Source organism: Pinus tabuliformis, chromosome 8, assembly GCF_031772625.1.
Source record: "Pinus tabuliformis cultivar Carrire ecotype Pingquan chromosome 8, CPIR1, whole genome shotgun sequence".
Lineage (NCBI taxonomy): Eukaryota > Viridiplantae > Streptophyta > Pinopsida > Pinales > Pinaceae > Pinus > Pinus tabuliformis.
In genome coordinates, this window is record NC_142294.1 from 1,052,217,311 (window position 1) to 1,052,235,783 (window position 18,473).

Sequence of the window (18,473 nt, forward strand, 5' to 3'; positions counted from 1 at the left end):
TGTTTGTATTTAGTTTTAAAAAGAAGTAAAAAATTATTTGTATTGAAGTTAGTTTTAATATTGAGAAAAAATGATTTGTTTAACAAATGTGATGTTGTCACCAAGATTGTAGGAGATTTGGTTAAGTTTAGATGCTCCATGAGATAATGTAAGTCCCACAGTTGGCTCCCATCCTCAACTCTTTTTCATGTGATTTAAATTTGAAACTTGATGGGGACTAAACCGCACACAAACCAACTAGTTTACACACCATGGATTGTGAGACATCCACTCTACCTTCATATCAAATGTCATCATAGTCTCAATATAGGGACATTAAGTTTAACCATATATAATTTGGTAAATACCTATAATGTTATTAATTTACCATATTGTATTATACCACCAACATCTTTTGTAAGGAGAATTTGATTCATGTTCATCTCTCGTTAATTTTTTATCTAACAACCAAACAATATTAAAAGTAAATATATTTTGTAAGGTTGTAGATTAGATAAGATAGATAAGTTAATTTTATTTATGTCCAACTATTGACCATAAAGTAGGTCAAAGGGATGGGTGAGTACAATGATGTCCATACATTGCGGGAGAACCAAACAGTGTCCTATAAAAGATACAATGTGTTAGTATGAAATTTCTTAGCAAGTGTACCAAAAATAATTCACTTAAGTCACTAGTGACAAATGACCCTAACAACAATATCTGGTTGCTTACGCTTCATATATGCAATAATAAAACAAGAAAACCCTGCAGTAAAAATATATATGTGATCCAAAACAGTAAACAGCAATAAATATCCAATGTAATAACCCAATATGGAAAGACTTTTAAAATTAATATTTTTTATTAGTAACACCTGGTGAAGGAGATTTACAAAACGGGTTTGCAAATCCCCCTCCGTGGGATAGGTCCTTTGATGTCCTTGTGTTTCAGCAATGTTCCTATTGTCGCACCTATTATTTTTTCCATTTTCTCGTATCGATCATATGAAAAGAGTAGTTGGAATCATAGATCATTCAAATATTTAACTCGAGCTACTGTAGTAAACAACATACCTTGTCTCTATTGCTCTCCAATATTAATAATAGTTTTCTCCAAAGTCAACCATTGTGACTTATGGAGTGTTAAACCCCAAATAATTTTCAATGATAGTTATTTTCTATTACTGTGTTTGATGCAAAGTAATTAACAATGTTGAATGATGGAAAATGGGAATAATAAGAATGTACCCAATTATAAATAGTTTATAGTTTCAAGAAACAAACATTTGGGGTAAGCAAACATTTTATTTAGGATGAAAATTCAAGTATTGTATTTATGGTTGAATAATTTTTATGTGCTTACATTGAGAGAGTGTGTATGTGTTTTGGGGGTGAGAAGGAGAGACAAGAGGAGATAGAGATATAGATGGGGCAGGGAGAGGGAAGAAGAGAGAGGCAAAGACAAGGAGGGGGAGAGAGAGAGAGAGAGAGAGAGAGATATGGAGAGAGAAATGTTAAAGAGAGAGAGAAGGGGAAGAGAGAGAGGGAGGGAGGGAGGGAGAGAGAGATAGATAGATATAGAGAGAGAGTGTGTATGTTTAAGTGCTGAGATAAAGAGACAGAGAAGGAGAGACAATGGGAGATAGAGATATAGATGGAGGAGGTAGAGATGTGCTTACACTGAAATCAATGCACACTATTAATCTAATTACTTTGAAATTAATGTAAATCATACATCTTGTTGCATCAAATCAAAAATCAACATCTACACTAAAATCAATGCATCTAGTGCAAACAATCAAATATGATTAGAAATCAACATCTATACTGAAATCAATGCATCTAATGCAAGAAATCAAATAGGATTAGAAATCAATATCTACATTGAAACCAATGCATCTAATGCATGAAATCAAATATGAGTAGAAATCAACATCTACGTTGAAATCAATGCATCTAGTGTAAGGTATTAAATATGATTAGAAATCGACATCTACAATGAAATCAATGCATCTAGTGCAAGCAATTAAATAGGATTAGAAATCAATATCTACACTGAAACCAATGCATCCTGTGCAAGCAATCAAATAGGAGTAAAAATTAATATCTACACTGAAACCAATGCATCTAATGCAAGCAATCAAATATGAGTAGAAATCAACATCTACGTTGAAATCAATGCATCTAGTGTCGGGTATTAAATATGATTAGAAATCAACATCTACACTGAAATCAATGCATCTAGTGCAAGAAATCAAATAGGATTAGAAATCAATATCTACATTGAAACCAATGCATCATGTGCAAGCGATCAAATAGGAGTAGAAATCAACATCGACATTGAAATCAATGCATCTAGTGTAAGGTATTAAATCGAATTATAAATCGACATCTACGTTGAAATCAATGCATATATTGCATGTGATCAAATAGGATTAGAAATCAACAACTACATTGAAATCAATACATATAGTGCAAGAAATCAAATACTATTAGAAATCAATATCTATACTGAAATCCTATAGGATTAGAAATCGGCATCTACATTGAAATCAATGCATCTAGTGCAAGCAATCAAATAGGATTAGAAATCAACATTGACATTGAAATCAATGCGTCTAGTGCAAGGTATTAAATAGAATTATAAATCGACATCTACCTTGAAATTAGTGCATATGATCAAATAGGATTAGAAATCAACAACTACATTGAAATCAATACATATAGTGCAAGAAATCAAATAGGATTAGAAATCAATATCTATACTGAAATCCTATAGGATTAGAAATCGACATCTACACTGAAATCAATGCATCTAGTGCAAGCGATTAAATAGGATTAGAAATCAATATCTACACTGAAACCAATGCATCCTGTGCAAGCAATCAAATAGGAGTAGAAATCAATATCTACACTAAAACTAATGCATCTAGTGTAAGGTATTAAATATAATTATAAATCGATATCTACACTGAAATCAATGGATATAGTGCATGTGATCAAATAGGATTAAAAATCAACAACTACATTGAAATCAATACATATATTTTAGTGAAAATCTAAAATATTCATGACTTTCTAGATCTAACTGCTATGTCTATATTCGTCTCTGTGAGACTCTTTCTTCTTCCCTCTCTCTCCACCTTCCATTATGTGTTTATCTCCCTCCCCCTCTCCTTCTCTCTCTTCCCCTCCCTCTCTCCCCCATCTCACTCTAACTACCTCTCCCTAACTGTCTTTATCTTTGTCTTCTTTCCTCTCTCCCCTTGTCATCTATACTTATACCTCCCTCCATCTCTCCTTCTTTGTCTCTCTATCTCAACTCCCTAAACATATGTCACTCTCTCTCTCTCTCTCTCTCTCTCTCTCTCTCTCTCTCTCTCGTTGCCTCTCTCTTCTACCGCTTCCCCCGCCCCAGAGATATATATATATATATATATATATATATATATCCCCTTGTCTCTCCTTCTCACCCCCAAAACATACACACTCTCTCTCCATATCTATCTATCTCTCCCTCCCTCCTTCTTCCTCTCTCTCACTCTCTCCAACTTCTCTCTCAATCTCTCTCTCTCTCTCTCTCACGGACTCTCCATCTCTCCCCTGCCACTCCCTCTCTACCTTTCTCTCTCTATGTCTTCCTTCCCCTTCCAACTCCATCTCTCTCACCCCCCTCTCTCCTCTCTCTCAAGTCCTCTCTCTCCCCTTCTCTCCCACGTCCCTCTGTCTCTCCCCCCATCATACACACACACTCTCTCCACCCTCCAACTCTGTCACTATCTCCCTCCCTCTCTCTCTCCTCCCCCCTCCACATCTATGTCTACCTGTCTCTCTCTTCCCCTTCTTTCCCTATCTTTATCCTCTCATTTTCTCTCTCTTCCCTCGTCTCCTCTCTCCCTCATTCCATCTTCATCACTACCTTGTCACTCCCTCTCTTTCCCCCTCCAAATATATCTCTCTCCCTCCTTCTCTCTCCCTCCTCTCTCTCTCACTGTGTCTCTCACCTCTATGTTTCTCCCCCACACTCTATTCTCCCTTCCATCTCACTCTCTTTGTTAAATATGATCCCATTGTATTGTATTTAAGAAAGTATCTAAATTAATAAAAAACATAATTGGTTGTAAAATATTAAACATATATTTTGGATCAATCATGTTAAAGAAAATACAATTAAAAGCCCATGGTATTGTAAAAAAACCTACTTAGAAGTTAATAATATCCATGGTAAATTTCATGATTAAAAATCTTGTATATAATATAATAAACTCTTTATGAAATATACTTAACTCTTAACTATTTATTAAATTATATATTATTATAATATATAATATAATAAATTTTTTATGAAATATACTCAACTCTTAAATCTATTTTCAACCTCTTAACTCTGAAATTAAAGTAATTAGAGTTTATAATTTTTTCCCTCTTAATTCTTTTCATTAATGGGCTAGAATAATTATAATTTGTTCACTTCTAACAAAACAAAACTAAAGAAAGCTTGCATAACTGACATAGTAAAAAGTATATAATTTTAAAATTAAAGAGAAATAAAAAAACTTATAATTGCATAACTGACATAGTAAAAAGTAAATAATTTTAAAATTAAAGAGAAATAAAAAAACCTCAACGCCATGAAATTTACCTCAAAGTGTACGATTCTCAATCGTGCAATAATGAGTTGGCATTGAGCACGTGAGAAACAACCAAGTCAAAGGGCAATAATGATTCCCTTTGCTTGGTATGAGGCATCGAACAAAGTTGAAGGTTGGAAGCAAGGTACACCACCCTCCAGACCACACTTCTGGAATAAATGTGTTGAAGTCGACATAAGAGGACCTGCAAGAGTTAAGGTAATGAGGAATCCTCAATAAAGGCACGAGGGATCATAGTAAAGTGACTAGTGAAATGACTCCAGGGATGATGATGGAAGGAAGCAAGATGAGTGGTGGGTTGATGACTTCCCTTGTTAGAGCATAATATGCATGGTTGACCTGACAGCAACTGACTCGATTCTAGAGGGGATGGTCAATTACTCAAACGTGGGCTTTTCAAAGATGGAACAGTTTAGTTGGAGGCTAAATATGAGCACGATGGGATGAATGTGACACAAAAATGAATGATATATTGTAACAAGACACAAGGGGACTCAGAACAGAGTCTATAGATGCAAGGGTGACTCATTTCGGATGCTCTGAAAAAGGGTGACTCAATGATGCTGCCACATGGGGGAGACCCGAGGGGGACCATAAAAAAATGAGTAGATGATGGTTACTCATGACGAAAATCGATGCATGAGTCAACTATTGCATAAGTAAAGTGGTACCGAAGTATGGGTGGCTCAAGTGAAGAAATTCGATTTTAATAGGTGGTAAAGTGAGACCTCATGGAAAAAATGGCTTCCTGGTGAAGTGCCAATTTACCAAAAATAAAAGAGACCCATTATCGACCTCGATGAGATCTTTCCAACAGTGTTGACGATTCGTCAAACTAAGCTAGGGTTTGGTCACAATGGGTGACATAAAAACTAGGGTTTTTCCTATAAAATGGCTCCTTGCCCCCAAATCCAATTCATTTGCATAGTGAGTTGTTGGAGAATTTGGAGAGGAGGAGAAGGCCCTAAATTTTGTGGAGATCATAGTGGACAAACCGACCATAGTAATTTAGATCTGCAACTTTTAGGCAGCTAATATTACTTTTCTAAAAAATGACCTTAATGTTTCTTGAAATGATGGTTCCTGATGAAGAATCAAGGTACGATAATGAACTACTAGAGAAGGTCTAGGATCATTCTTGCCCACTAAGTTAAACATGCAGACTAGATGGTAAATGTGGCATCACACAGAGTAGAATGTTTCAATATATGGTATCAAGCATCTACGTTATGCGATGTGTATATGGCTCCTCGGAAAGACAGGTAGGACAAAGTATCCAAGGAATGAAAGGATAATTAACCATACCTATATCATTAGGATCTAGGTTGAGACTTATGTTAATCAAGTGAGAAAGGTGGCTAGGGGCCATCATGCCCCCAAGCATGAGATACTGCGCCCCAGCATATGTGGTAGAGGGGACTGATCGGGTATGCAAAGGTGGGGAATGATGCCCCTTTGCTAGATGATTTTGTGGAGCACCATTGTGTTCCAAATGTCAAATAAGGGATTCAAGTAGTCGGCCCGAATGGCACGAGATCCTCCAGAGGATGATGAGGAGATGGAGGGGCATATGTGTCCATGAATGTTGTATGGATGGATGCAATATGTTATGGACATGTCGAATGTATTTAGAATAATGGATTCTAGACACATTTTGATGACGTGGTTTGCCATTTGTTTATGTTATGCATGTCTTCTTATTGGAAGAACAGACAAAGCATGCATTGAAGAGAAAGGAAATGGTGGATTGCCAATCTCACTTGACACTACAACAATGAATAAAATGGACTAAATTTCTGGGTTCACCTAGATGACATGGTGGTTGAACACCAACAATGTCTAAGGGATTAGGTTGTTGATGTAAGATGGAGGAATGATTAAGTGGATCATTCCTAGCATGATCTAAAGTGATATGAGACTCTAGAGGTTCTTCTAAAGGGGGAAGAATAACGGTACTAGAGTCGACACTACCAGATGCACTAGGAGGGTTGGGGAGAATTGCGCTCTCCTTGTAGAAATTAATGTGTAGATTCAATATTGCTCATGAAATTTACTAAATCACAAGACTTAAAGCTACTCTACTCATCTACGGAAGTTAAATTCATGATCATGAAATCACAACATAAACATGAGACAAGATTCAATCACATGTGCTCAGATATATTTCTAAGGGGAAAGCTTGCTACTCAAAACCCCTTCCTATTTGTATATTACATTAGATCAAAAAAATAGAGAATAAACACAATGCTTGTTCAACTTGAACAATCTCTGCACAAGTATAATCTATCTCACTACCTCACAAGCTGACTTCGGCCAATACTTAGACAATTTGTTGCCTGCCAAGCTCTTATTACCTTAAGCTAATCCCTTGTGAATTAGGCCTCTATTTCATAGGAATTTTCCTCCATTGGATTGAGCAATTCCTTTAGGTATTCCTCTTACTACGTGTACCACTTGTATAATTTGGATGATTATACAATTGGTAGTACACTGCCCTTGAACTCCAATCTCAACTGGGTAACTCAAATTTCATGCATGCAACAGTTAATTATGGTTGATTTATCAATTAACTTGTTGAACATTGAATATGAACCCCACTACTAGACATTCTACTAGTTCCTCCAATAGTTGGAACTAGATTAACTGACATTAACTTAGTTTAACTGAATTAAATTATTACAACTCAATTTAAACTCAACCTAGGCTCCTAAAATTTAGGAACCACTCTACATGACTCAAGTTAGGCCTTCAACTTGAATTAAGTGAGCCAACTAAGTGAAATTAACTTAGTTAACTCATTCTTGTTGTCTTGTGATGTGGAATTACAATTTTATCCTAATTTTATTAAGGATAAAATTAAATTAGGAATTTCTTGTTGCGTTTTCAACACTGCCTCTCAGCAAGAAAGGGATTCACATCTACCCCGTTCCAACACCTTTGGAATGTACTTCATGCAACACTTCTCATTGTTGTTGCTTCTACTACAACATCTGCAACTGACAAAAAAAAACTTGAATCAAATGTGTCTCCAATTGTCCACTAGGAAAACTATGTTATTGTTGACTCTGCTACTGAGCCTCCTGCTCTGCTGTCAACACTCCTTTGCACTTTTTAGTATCTGAATGATACTGATCCTCCTGCTACTAAATACTGTGGGCCCCATAACAAGGTAATGATCCATGAGACAAAAAAACACCTCAACGGACCCTGCCCCAAATTTCTGCAACTCTGGGACTAAAGATCTACATCGCCCCACCTCACTCTTGTAGGTATGGTTGCATGCATGGAAAAATATGATCTACTCATACAAGTGTTGTTATTGCTCTACTATTGCAAAATAATGAGTCTGATCTCCCCATATCTGAAAGTATTAGCTTCCATAGGGATGCTCCCTCTGAAACTAGACTCCCTCTGAATCTCGATCTCCTTGTGGGAAATATCTCTGCTCCTCATTTTTCCAATATCAATGATCACAACTCCTTTTTGGGTCACTAAACATTGGCTCATTGATTTACCCACTAGCATCCTTCTATCTCCATTAAGAATTTTTCACATAGGGTCTTCTGGATATGCCCTAAACTAGGGCTCCATAACTCTACCTCCTAACATCTCATTAGTTCTTCAATGATCATTGTACATGAGGACTTCAAGGACTTGTTCTAATGTGCTTTCAAGGCTCTGATACCGTGTAGAAATTAATGTGTATATTCAATACTACGCATGAAATTTACTAAATCACAAGACTTGAAGCTACTCTACTCATCTATAGAAATTAAATTCATGATAGATAAATCACAACATAAGCATGAGTCAAGATTCAATGACTTATGCTAAGAGATTTTTCTAAGGGGAAAGCTTGTTGCTCTTATAAGGTGCTCAAGTTTATGCTCAAAAATCAAAGTGTCATAATTTTGTCACACTCAACTTCAAATCAAAGAGCTCGTCATTCTGAATTCAACAGTAAGAATGACACTCAAATCCGAGCTCATATGCAAAAGTTAGAGCAAGTCAAAGTTCAGGTTTGACTTGGACACGTGGTAGGATTGGATGACATGGCAAAGGTCCCAACGAATGTGGAAGCACCAAGTGGCAGGTTGCTACTAGGTCCCACATGTCGCATATCAAGGAAAAACAGAGGACACAGGTTAAGAATCAGCCCCGACGCAGGCGGTTGCGATGCGATCTAATCGCAATCACATATCGCAGGTGGAAGGTATTACGAAAATCGCCCCCTGGCAGGTTGGGTTGCAATTTGCAATAATCACAATCGCATATCGCACTAGAACCCCGCAGATATTTATGTTGCCCATGGTACTCCAGTGATTGCGAAAGGTCCCTGGACGCGATATGTTATACACTATATTTCATAGCTCAGCGGGTCAGCTGATATCGCAGTTGTATGGAATTTGATATCCGCCAAGGGAAAACTCCAATTGCGATTTGCGATGGGGATTCAAACCCAATATTTTATGGACTAGGTTTGATAATCTCGGTGGGTCCACAGTGGTATACGTTTTGGTATCTGTTGATGGAAAGCGTTGATTGTGATTTGTGATTGGGTTCCCGGATGCGATAATTTATATGTTAAGTTTAATACTCCCGGCGGGTCTGTCGTATTGCAATCGCATATCCCTCGCCTAGTTCACAGTCCATAAGACCGCATGACTCCACCGATTTTGATTTGCGATATGACCGATTGATTATGGCCCGCAACGCGACCAAATTCTCACTCAGTTAGCGATTTTGGAGCGAATTTGTGGGATTATGTCAGTGTTGGAGCATTTTATGGAACAAATAGTGGGAGAACTAGGAGAAGTCATAACTTCTTCAGTACTTATCCAAATGGTATGCAAAAAGATACTAGATAACCATTTTTTAGTATTTTGAACTCATTAAGATAGGTTTCAAAGGCATCTAAGCATTATAGATACACTTTTGTTGTAATTTGAGCATAATAAAGAGGCTCAAGCCATTGGAAGTTGGACCAAGGAGACATAGCCCAGGAGGGGTGAAATCCTTTATCATGTGTTTGCTGTGTGTTGTATTTTGATGTTCTTGTTGTTATTTTTCTATTGTTCAGCATATGCTTTGTGTTAAATTGTTTCTAACATTTACATAAGAAGATCTCATGGGAATCAGCTTATTAAGCAAAAATTTTGAATCCTTAAGCACTTGATAAGCAAATGATAAGCATCTTGGGTTTTATTCTGAATGGCAAATTAGTACAACATTAATAATTTTCTCCATTTGAGATCAAGTTGGTATCATAGCACTGGTTTTTGCTTACTAGATTTGCTTTGTGAAAGAAGGATTTAATTGTTTGCAAGTTTATGTCATGCTTACAAGGTAAAAGCTCAAAAGAGGTGAAGGAAAGTTGGTTGGAAGCCCTGAAGTTGGGTCAAGTGGAAGAAGAGAAAGGTTTCCAAAGTCTTCTACACCAGTTCATCCTCAACTTGTAGAAGTTGTAGTTGAGTCTATGAAGGAGAACCTACCATGACAAAAGATGAGAAGACGTTTAGAAAGGGTTTCTTTGATATGACAAAGATGGTAAAGGTCCTCTATGAATAGAGGAATAATAGATTGTAAGAAGAAAGTTCCAAACCTCCCAAAGGAGAAGGCACTTCAGGAGGAGGTGATGGAAAAGGAGGTAATTGGAATGGAGACAAGACTCCACCATCTCCACCATCTTCTTCATCTTCTACTTCATCCGTTGGTGATCCAAATCCGAAGCTAGTACAACTGCATCTGACTATCGTGTCCTAGATCTACTGTTTTTTACCACGTTCAGGCCAAGAGGACTGCTCTATTGTGTTAGGAGCATCTGTTCCAGTGAGGAACCCCTTTCATTTCATGCGAAAAGGTTTCTGGTAGCCCTAGCTACATCATTTTTAAGATCTGGAGGTATACAATCTTTATTTGCAGTTTTAGTTATTCATCACTCTGTTTATTTCGATTTAGTTAGCTTTCTGTTTTTTGAAGAAAAGTTGATCTTGCCTATTTTCCCATTTGGCTGCCTTATCTTCATCTTTAGGTTTAGTTTCTTGGCATGAGGTTATTTTGTAAAGACCTTTACTTCTAAGTAAATCCATAATGTAGGACCACCATTGGAAGTAGTTGGTGTTGTCAAGAATAACTTGGCATGAAATTTCCATTTTAACAGAGACTGAAGTTGTAGAAGTTGAAACTAAGTGTTCCAATGGAAAGATCTCGAAAAATTAGGTAGTTAAAAAAAACGGCTTCCTAATGAAAAATTAATGACTTTTTGAAGAAAAGTTGATGAAGATGTCAACGAAGTGCGTGAATGTGCGGAAGTGAATGAAAAAATCGCCCCTTTCCAAACTTAATCTAATTAGCTCACTTTAAAAAAAATATTTTGTGGCCCACTTTTATAAATAAGTGAAAGTCACTTTTACAATGGTACTTTATGAGCTACTCACTAAATTATAACTTAAATAAAAAATAAAGAGACTTTAGAATTATAAATGACTCACTTTTTTTTTTTATAATGGGTGAGAACACTTTTACATAAAATAACTTTAAAACATATGCTACATGTGTTTTCTCAAAAAGTAACTCAACAAAAAAAAGACTTGAACCCAAAACCTCTATTCTCATAAAGTAACTTTGGACAAAGTGAGCTAGTTTAAAATGTTAGTAATTTTTGGGAAAGAGGAAGGGTTTTTTTTTTTAGTCACTTAAGTTTTGGGGTGGTGCTTACTTGAAAAATATATATTTTTTTACAAAACAAAAAACCACACAACCCAACACGGATATACAAAAAAATCAAATCTTATGGCTTGAAGTTAGCTTTCATCAGAACCTAAATATTTTCCTCAATGTTTCTGATTTTCCGAGATCACACTAAGGCGCGACGGAAAAGAGTATACACATGAGAACAATCCTTCCTTTTTGTTTCTTATTTGCTCAGATCGCACAAAGTCACAAGGCAAAGAGCATACATACAAATGAAAGGTATAGATCCGGTAATTAAAAAACAGAGAGCTAACTAAACTGAAATAAACAAAGAGATGAATAACTAAAACTGCAAATAAACATTGTATACCTCCAAATCTTAAAAATGATGTAGCTAGGGCTACTAGAAACCTTTTCACGTGAAACGAAAGGGGTTCCTCACTGGAGCAGATGCTCTTAACACAATAGAGCAGTTCTCTCGGCCCGAAAACGGTCAGAAACAGTGGATCTAGGACATGACAGTCGGATGCAGTTGCACCAGCTTCGGATTTGGATCACCAACGAATGCAGCCCTTAAATAGCTCTAATACCATGTAGGAATTTATAGGGTAAGTTCCTCAGATAGAACACCAAAGGACACCTCTCACAAACAGATCACAGATCAATACACCAGTATTCTTGACATGGTTAAAACCCTCAAAGAGGGAAACAGTCCATGGCCTAAGCCAACATGGCCACTTAAGGCAATTTATTAATAAAAGAAATAAAATTTACATAAGCTTCTCTCATGAATGGTCACCCTACAAATGACCCTCCATGCTCTTTAAATAGAGATCATGGACCAATCAGATGTGAAGCCACAGATCAAGTGTCGGTAATCCCGAGGAGAGAATGAACCGTTAGATCACTTCATGTCTAGAACATATCGTGACTGTCGGATTGTAAGTTACAAATGTACATAGTAAAGAAACACACTTTACCTGACTCTACACTAGACCAAGTTATACTTAACTATTTCCTATGTGTTGAAATATCCTAACAGATACCCATTGCCCAGAATAGATGATTTGCTAGATCAATTGAAGAATGCAAAATATTTCACTAAATTAGACTTGAGAAGTGGATATCATCAAGTTAGAATCGCTTAAGAGGATATTTGGAAGATTTCTTTTAAAATCAAACAAGGTTTGTTTGAGTGGTTGGTTATGCCTTTCGGACTTTGCAATGCTCTAGCTACATTCATGAGAGTTAGGAATGTTGTTTTCATATCCTTTCTTGATGAGTTTGTAATTGTCTATTTAGATGATATTTTGATATTCAACAAATCACAAGAAGAGCATGTCAAGCATGTGAGGAAAGTGTTGGATGTCTTGAGAAAAGAACAGTTATTTATGAAGATGTCTAAATGTGAATTCGGGAAAACTTCCTTAGTGTATTTGGGCCATATAGTTGGAGGAGGTGAGTTGAAGATTAACCCCTCTAAAGTTTCGGTCATTGTGAATTGGCCAATACCCAAATCAGTCACAGAAGTAAGGAGTTTTCTAGGAGTAGCGCAGTACTGAAGGAATTTTATTTCCAATTTCTCTTCCATAACAGCTCCACTACATGCTTTGACTAGCATGAATGGTGTCTTCCAGTGGGGAGGCAAACAACAAAAAGCATTTGATGCTTTAAAACAAAAGATTAGTTCAGCCCCAGTTTTAGCATTGCCGGATTTGAAACAACCATTTGAAATACAAACAGATGCAAGTGACTACGCCATGGGTGTAGTTCTTTTACAGCATGGTAAGCCCATTTCATTTCATTCTGAGATTTTTAATGGTGTTGTTATTAACTATCCTACATAAGATAAAGAGATTTACGCATTAGTGCAAAGTGTGAAGAAATGGAAGCATCACTTGATGGGTAAAGAAACCATTATTCACACTGACCATCAACCTTTGCAATATCTACACTCTTAAACAAAATTGCAGCAATCAAGGCACTTTCGTTGGATGGGATTTTTACAGCAATTCCACTTGGTAATCAGGTACAAGAAAGATATTTATAACAGAGTTGTTGATATGCTTTCTAGACCGGTTATTAATGTAGCCATTTTACTCAAGAATAATTCTATTTTGCCTTAAAGTTATGTTGAACAATTTGTAAATGATACTGACTTTCAAGAGGTATATTCAAACTTGAGTCAGGGCCACCAAGTTGAGGAATTAGACTACCATGTACATGATAATATGTTGTATCATTTGGGAAAACTTTGTGTTCCATAGAGGGAGAGAGTAAATGTCACAAGGGAAGCACACACTTCTCTTATTGCTGGACATTTTGGTGTAAGTAAAACTGTGGAAAATATTCAAAGGAATTTTTATTGGCCTCGTATGCTTGAAAGTGTGTCACGTTTCATCAGAGGTTGTTCATTGTGTGCAGTCAGTAAGCCAAGTAATAGGAAACTAGGATTGTACACAACACTTCCATTACCTTCACGTCCATGGGAAAGTGTTTCTATGGATTTTGTAGGAGGTCTTCCTTTATCAAGAAAAGGTCATAATTATTTGTATGTAGTTGTGGATAGGTTCAACAAGATGTGCATATTAATGCCTTGTAAAAAACAAATTACAGTTGAACAAACAGCTCAACTTTTCTTTCAAAATGTATGGGTTCATTTTTTATTACCTACGTCTATTGTAAGTGATTGTGATTCCCGATTTTTTGGAAATTTTTGGTCAAGTTTATGGAACTTAATGGACACCCAGTTGAAGAAAAGTACAACCTTCCATCCGTAAACAGATGGTCAAATAGAAGTGGTTAACATGACAGTTATTCATTTGTTAAGAGGATATTGCAGCAAACATCCTAAGTTGTGGGATGAAAAATTGCATTATATTCGGCATGCTTACAACCAAGCAAAACACTCTTCTACTCTAACTTCGTGCTTTGAGGCATGTCTTGGTTATCTGCCTAAATTGCCTTTGGATTTCATCTTTAAGAAATATGTAGCTGTAGATGGACATAGTGACACAGCCAGAGAAAAGAAATCCATTGAGCAAATTCAATTGATTCACCCAACAGTTCAAGAACAATTAGAAAGACTCAAGACGAGTATAAGGTAAGACATGATAAGCATCGTGTGGATCATCAATTTCAAGTAGGTGATGAAGTTTGGCTTTATATTAACAAGGAAAGGCTTCAAGGTGAAGGTAAAAAACTTAAACTAATCCGTTATGACCCATTTAAAATTATGGAAAAGATTGGTAATAATGCTTTTAAGCTAGATTTGTCTTCATATATGCAAATTTATTCCGTTGTTAATGTTGAAAATTTGAGATTGTATGAGCCTCCTTTGATTGAAGATCAAGGAAAAAGTGTATCGATTCCATCAATTGAAGATTTTTATCCAAAATTTCTTGATGAGTTTCAGCAAGACACCATAAAATATAAAATAATTCTTGTATACAAAATAATACTATTAAAATAGTTATTACTTTTAATATTTCAGTCCTAAAATATTATATTATGAAAACCAATTATTTATTTTGACACTTTAACATTATAATTTAAATGAGAATGTATAGAAAAAAATTATATATGAATGAAAATAATAATATTATTAGAATTAGTTTAACATAAAAATATTATATCATTAGAACTATTTATTAACCTCAATACATCCACATTAGCATTTATCTAAAAAGACTACATATATAATAATATTACTAAATAATTATTACTCTTCATACTTAAAAAGACTACATATATAATAATATTAATAAATAATTATTACACTTCATACTTTAACATTAACCTACTGTATTGTTAAAACCGAGCATTAACCTTCCTACTTCATCGTTTAACTTCACAATTAAAATTAAAATATTACTATGGCAATAACATGTGACGAGATGGATTTAATATATATTGCAACATAAACAAAGAATTTTTTTTATTTCAATGACGACTAGAGGTAGATGGGAACATGTGCCAAGGAACTTGAAGGAACAATACCACTAACTGAACCAAGTAATCGACAACGATGGGTGCTCAATAGTTTAACCTAAGATTGTAATCATATAACTTACACACTTAGTCAAAAGTAAATTTAGTGATAAATGGTAGCCTTCCTAAGTGACTTATTTGGTGGAGGGGCCATTTTGATCGTAGAGAGAATGAGTGATCTCTCATGCCACCTCTCCATCTGCAATTCAATTCCTCCTCGCCAACACTTGAATAAAACAACTATCTCGGTTGCACTAACACAACAATGTTTGATAGGTAACGGTGAAGTCAAAAGTCCAAGACGTAGAAAAATTGTAATAAAGTGACCAATATACGGAACCATTTCAAATCAACAAGTGGATGGCGATTAGTTTCCAACTTGATTGATTATGGTCTTTTAAGTAATTTGGTTCATTATAATAAGACTCCATTAATGCATTGGTTTCATCCTATGCAATGTGTTGCCTTCCTATTTTGTGTGAGATAAGGGCTTATGAGCATAAAGCTAAATGCATTTTCAAAATGAAAATGAAAATTCAATGTAAATAGGATGCTCCAAACTTATTTTGGTGATGTTTGTTTTAACCCTGTATCACCATATGTTTTCCAAAAGGAAATATTTGTATTAACTCGCAAACACTTTTTATATTTTGACGAATAACATTTGTCTTTGAACCATTCAAACATTGACTTTAATATAATTGAGAGACCCTAAAAAGGGAAAACTAAAATAAAGTTTTACCATTGATGTTCTTTGTTTAGGAAAGATGACATCGTCAAAGAAAAGTCAACCATATAACCATTCATTAAACTCACACAATTACCATGAATCCATCGTATTTCCATCAATCATTCATGTCATATCAACATCACTAAATTATCATTTTCCAGTCACATCAATATTGCTAAGTTGTCAATTTCTATCTCTTCTCCTGGTTGTGTGAGGGATTGGATATGGTTCTAATTTTTGCGTGATTTTTTGAATGACTATATAATTAAACATTACTCTTGTTATGTTTCTTACTTAAATAGCCCACTAGATCACATCCAAGAGTTTGATTCATGAAATAAATAAAACAAAGGAGATGACAACATCGGTGATAATCCTGAAATTGTCATAAAGAAAAACTGAAATAACAAACACAATCAAACAAAACCACATCCATGTAAAGCTAATGACATACACACATACAATTTTCATAAAGGATAAAATATTAGTTATCCTTCTACATCAAATATTGATATCAATATCATAAAAGTTTCAATCTTTGTAAAAAGTACATTAAATATTTAATTTTAATGAAAAATAATATTTTTAAATATTTCATTCGTGTTTCCAAACTCTAAACATTAGAATAATAGAGAGAAGACAACACTTGATCAAAGCATGCTCACGAAAATAACTATTATATCAAAATGGAACTGAGTTCATTGTCCAATACATGTAATATATAGAGATCAGAACAAAAACACATAACCAATGCTGCTCCAAAAACTAGCTCCTTAATGTTGTTCCAAAGATCGCCCAAAAACCTCCTCAATGTTGCTCCAAAAACCAACTCCAACTGCTCACATAAATGAAATGAGATAGTTGTGAGGAAATATGAGGGGGTTGGGTCACTGTTATAGGTGTGGGATAAGGGTTACAAAATAAACAAAAAAAAAATGATTTCAAGTCCGCCCAACCCGCCTTTTTTCCTTTGGTCCGACCAGTCCATTACCAAATCGGCGGAATTGGTGACCAACTCAGACGGTTCGGTAACAGACCGACCACTGAACCAGATAATAGACCTAGTCGGTCTGGGCATGGGTATGGCTCAGTCAACTAGGCCGATTCCTAGTCAAACTGGCCTAGTTTAAAAACTATGATTATAACCAAATAACCATAACCCAAAAACCCCACATTCATAGTAATCACATAGTGATTGTATTGTAAATTAAGGTTTTACTTAATGTTGAATGATTATCTTATTATAAGTTATTTAAAAATCGACTTAAACCAAGTTATCCCTCAACTTTTTATGACGTATAAATCACCAGTACCAAACCAAATTAGTAATGGTTGAGCAGAGAAATGCATAGGTCTAGATAAGGTGCATTGCTAACAACATTTATGTTGGGTTGTGTTATATTCTTTCCACGACTAGCTGCCCTAGTTAATCGGGGGAGGTGGAGCCCCCCCCTCATTGCGGAGCAGGGGGATCACAGGGGGTTTGAGGGGGGTGGTTAGCCTCCCTCTACGGGGTCCGGGGCAGCGCCTCGGGGAATTTTTTTTTGGACCCTGTATTAGGTGGGCAGACCTACCTATGGTTTTGTGCATGGTTTTCGCACCTGGTTTTGGGCGTGATAATTTTCGGTCCATGGTATTGGATGCTTCAGCATATATATATATATATATATATATATATATATTGTAACATTGAAAGGAAATAATGACAAGCTGGTAGTCCTGGTTTTGGGATCCAGGGGAAAATATTTGTGTATATGTGTTTTATGTGTTATGCTCTCGCATTGTTTATTTTCTGTGTTTTAGAATTCATATGCAGGTAATTTCTGTATGGGATTAAAACCTACAATTTAAGTATGTTAAAAAGAAGGTTTTATGATGTATACATCAACAATACCAAACCAAATTAGTAATGGCTGAGAAGAGAAATGCACTAGATAAGGTGCATTGCTAACAACATTTAAGTATGCTAAAAAGAAGGCAAAGGCAAGCAGTTGATTGATTTATAACGACACTTTTCAAGTTCAATTTTACTTTGCAACAATTTAAAATATACACTTATTTTAAATAAAGAAATATTAAAGATAAAAATATTAATTTTTTATTTATCAAATATAATGGGATTGTATTTTTTTATTACACTGAGAATAGTGAGTTCCTTTACAAGAGGGAGATATTGTCGTGAACTAACATAAACATAACATTACATAAAAATATTTAAAAATAAATAAATAAATAAAAATAAAACAAAGGAGATGACAACATCAATGATAATCCTCACAAATTGTCATAAAGAAAAACTCAAATGACAAACACAATCAAACAAAACCACATCCATGTAAAGTTAATGACTAGATAAAATATTAAATATCCTTCTACATCAAATTGATATCAATATCACAAAAGTTTCCCTACTTCCAAATATAAATC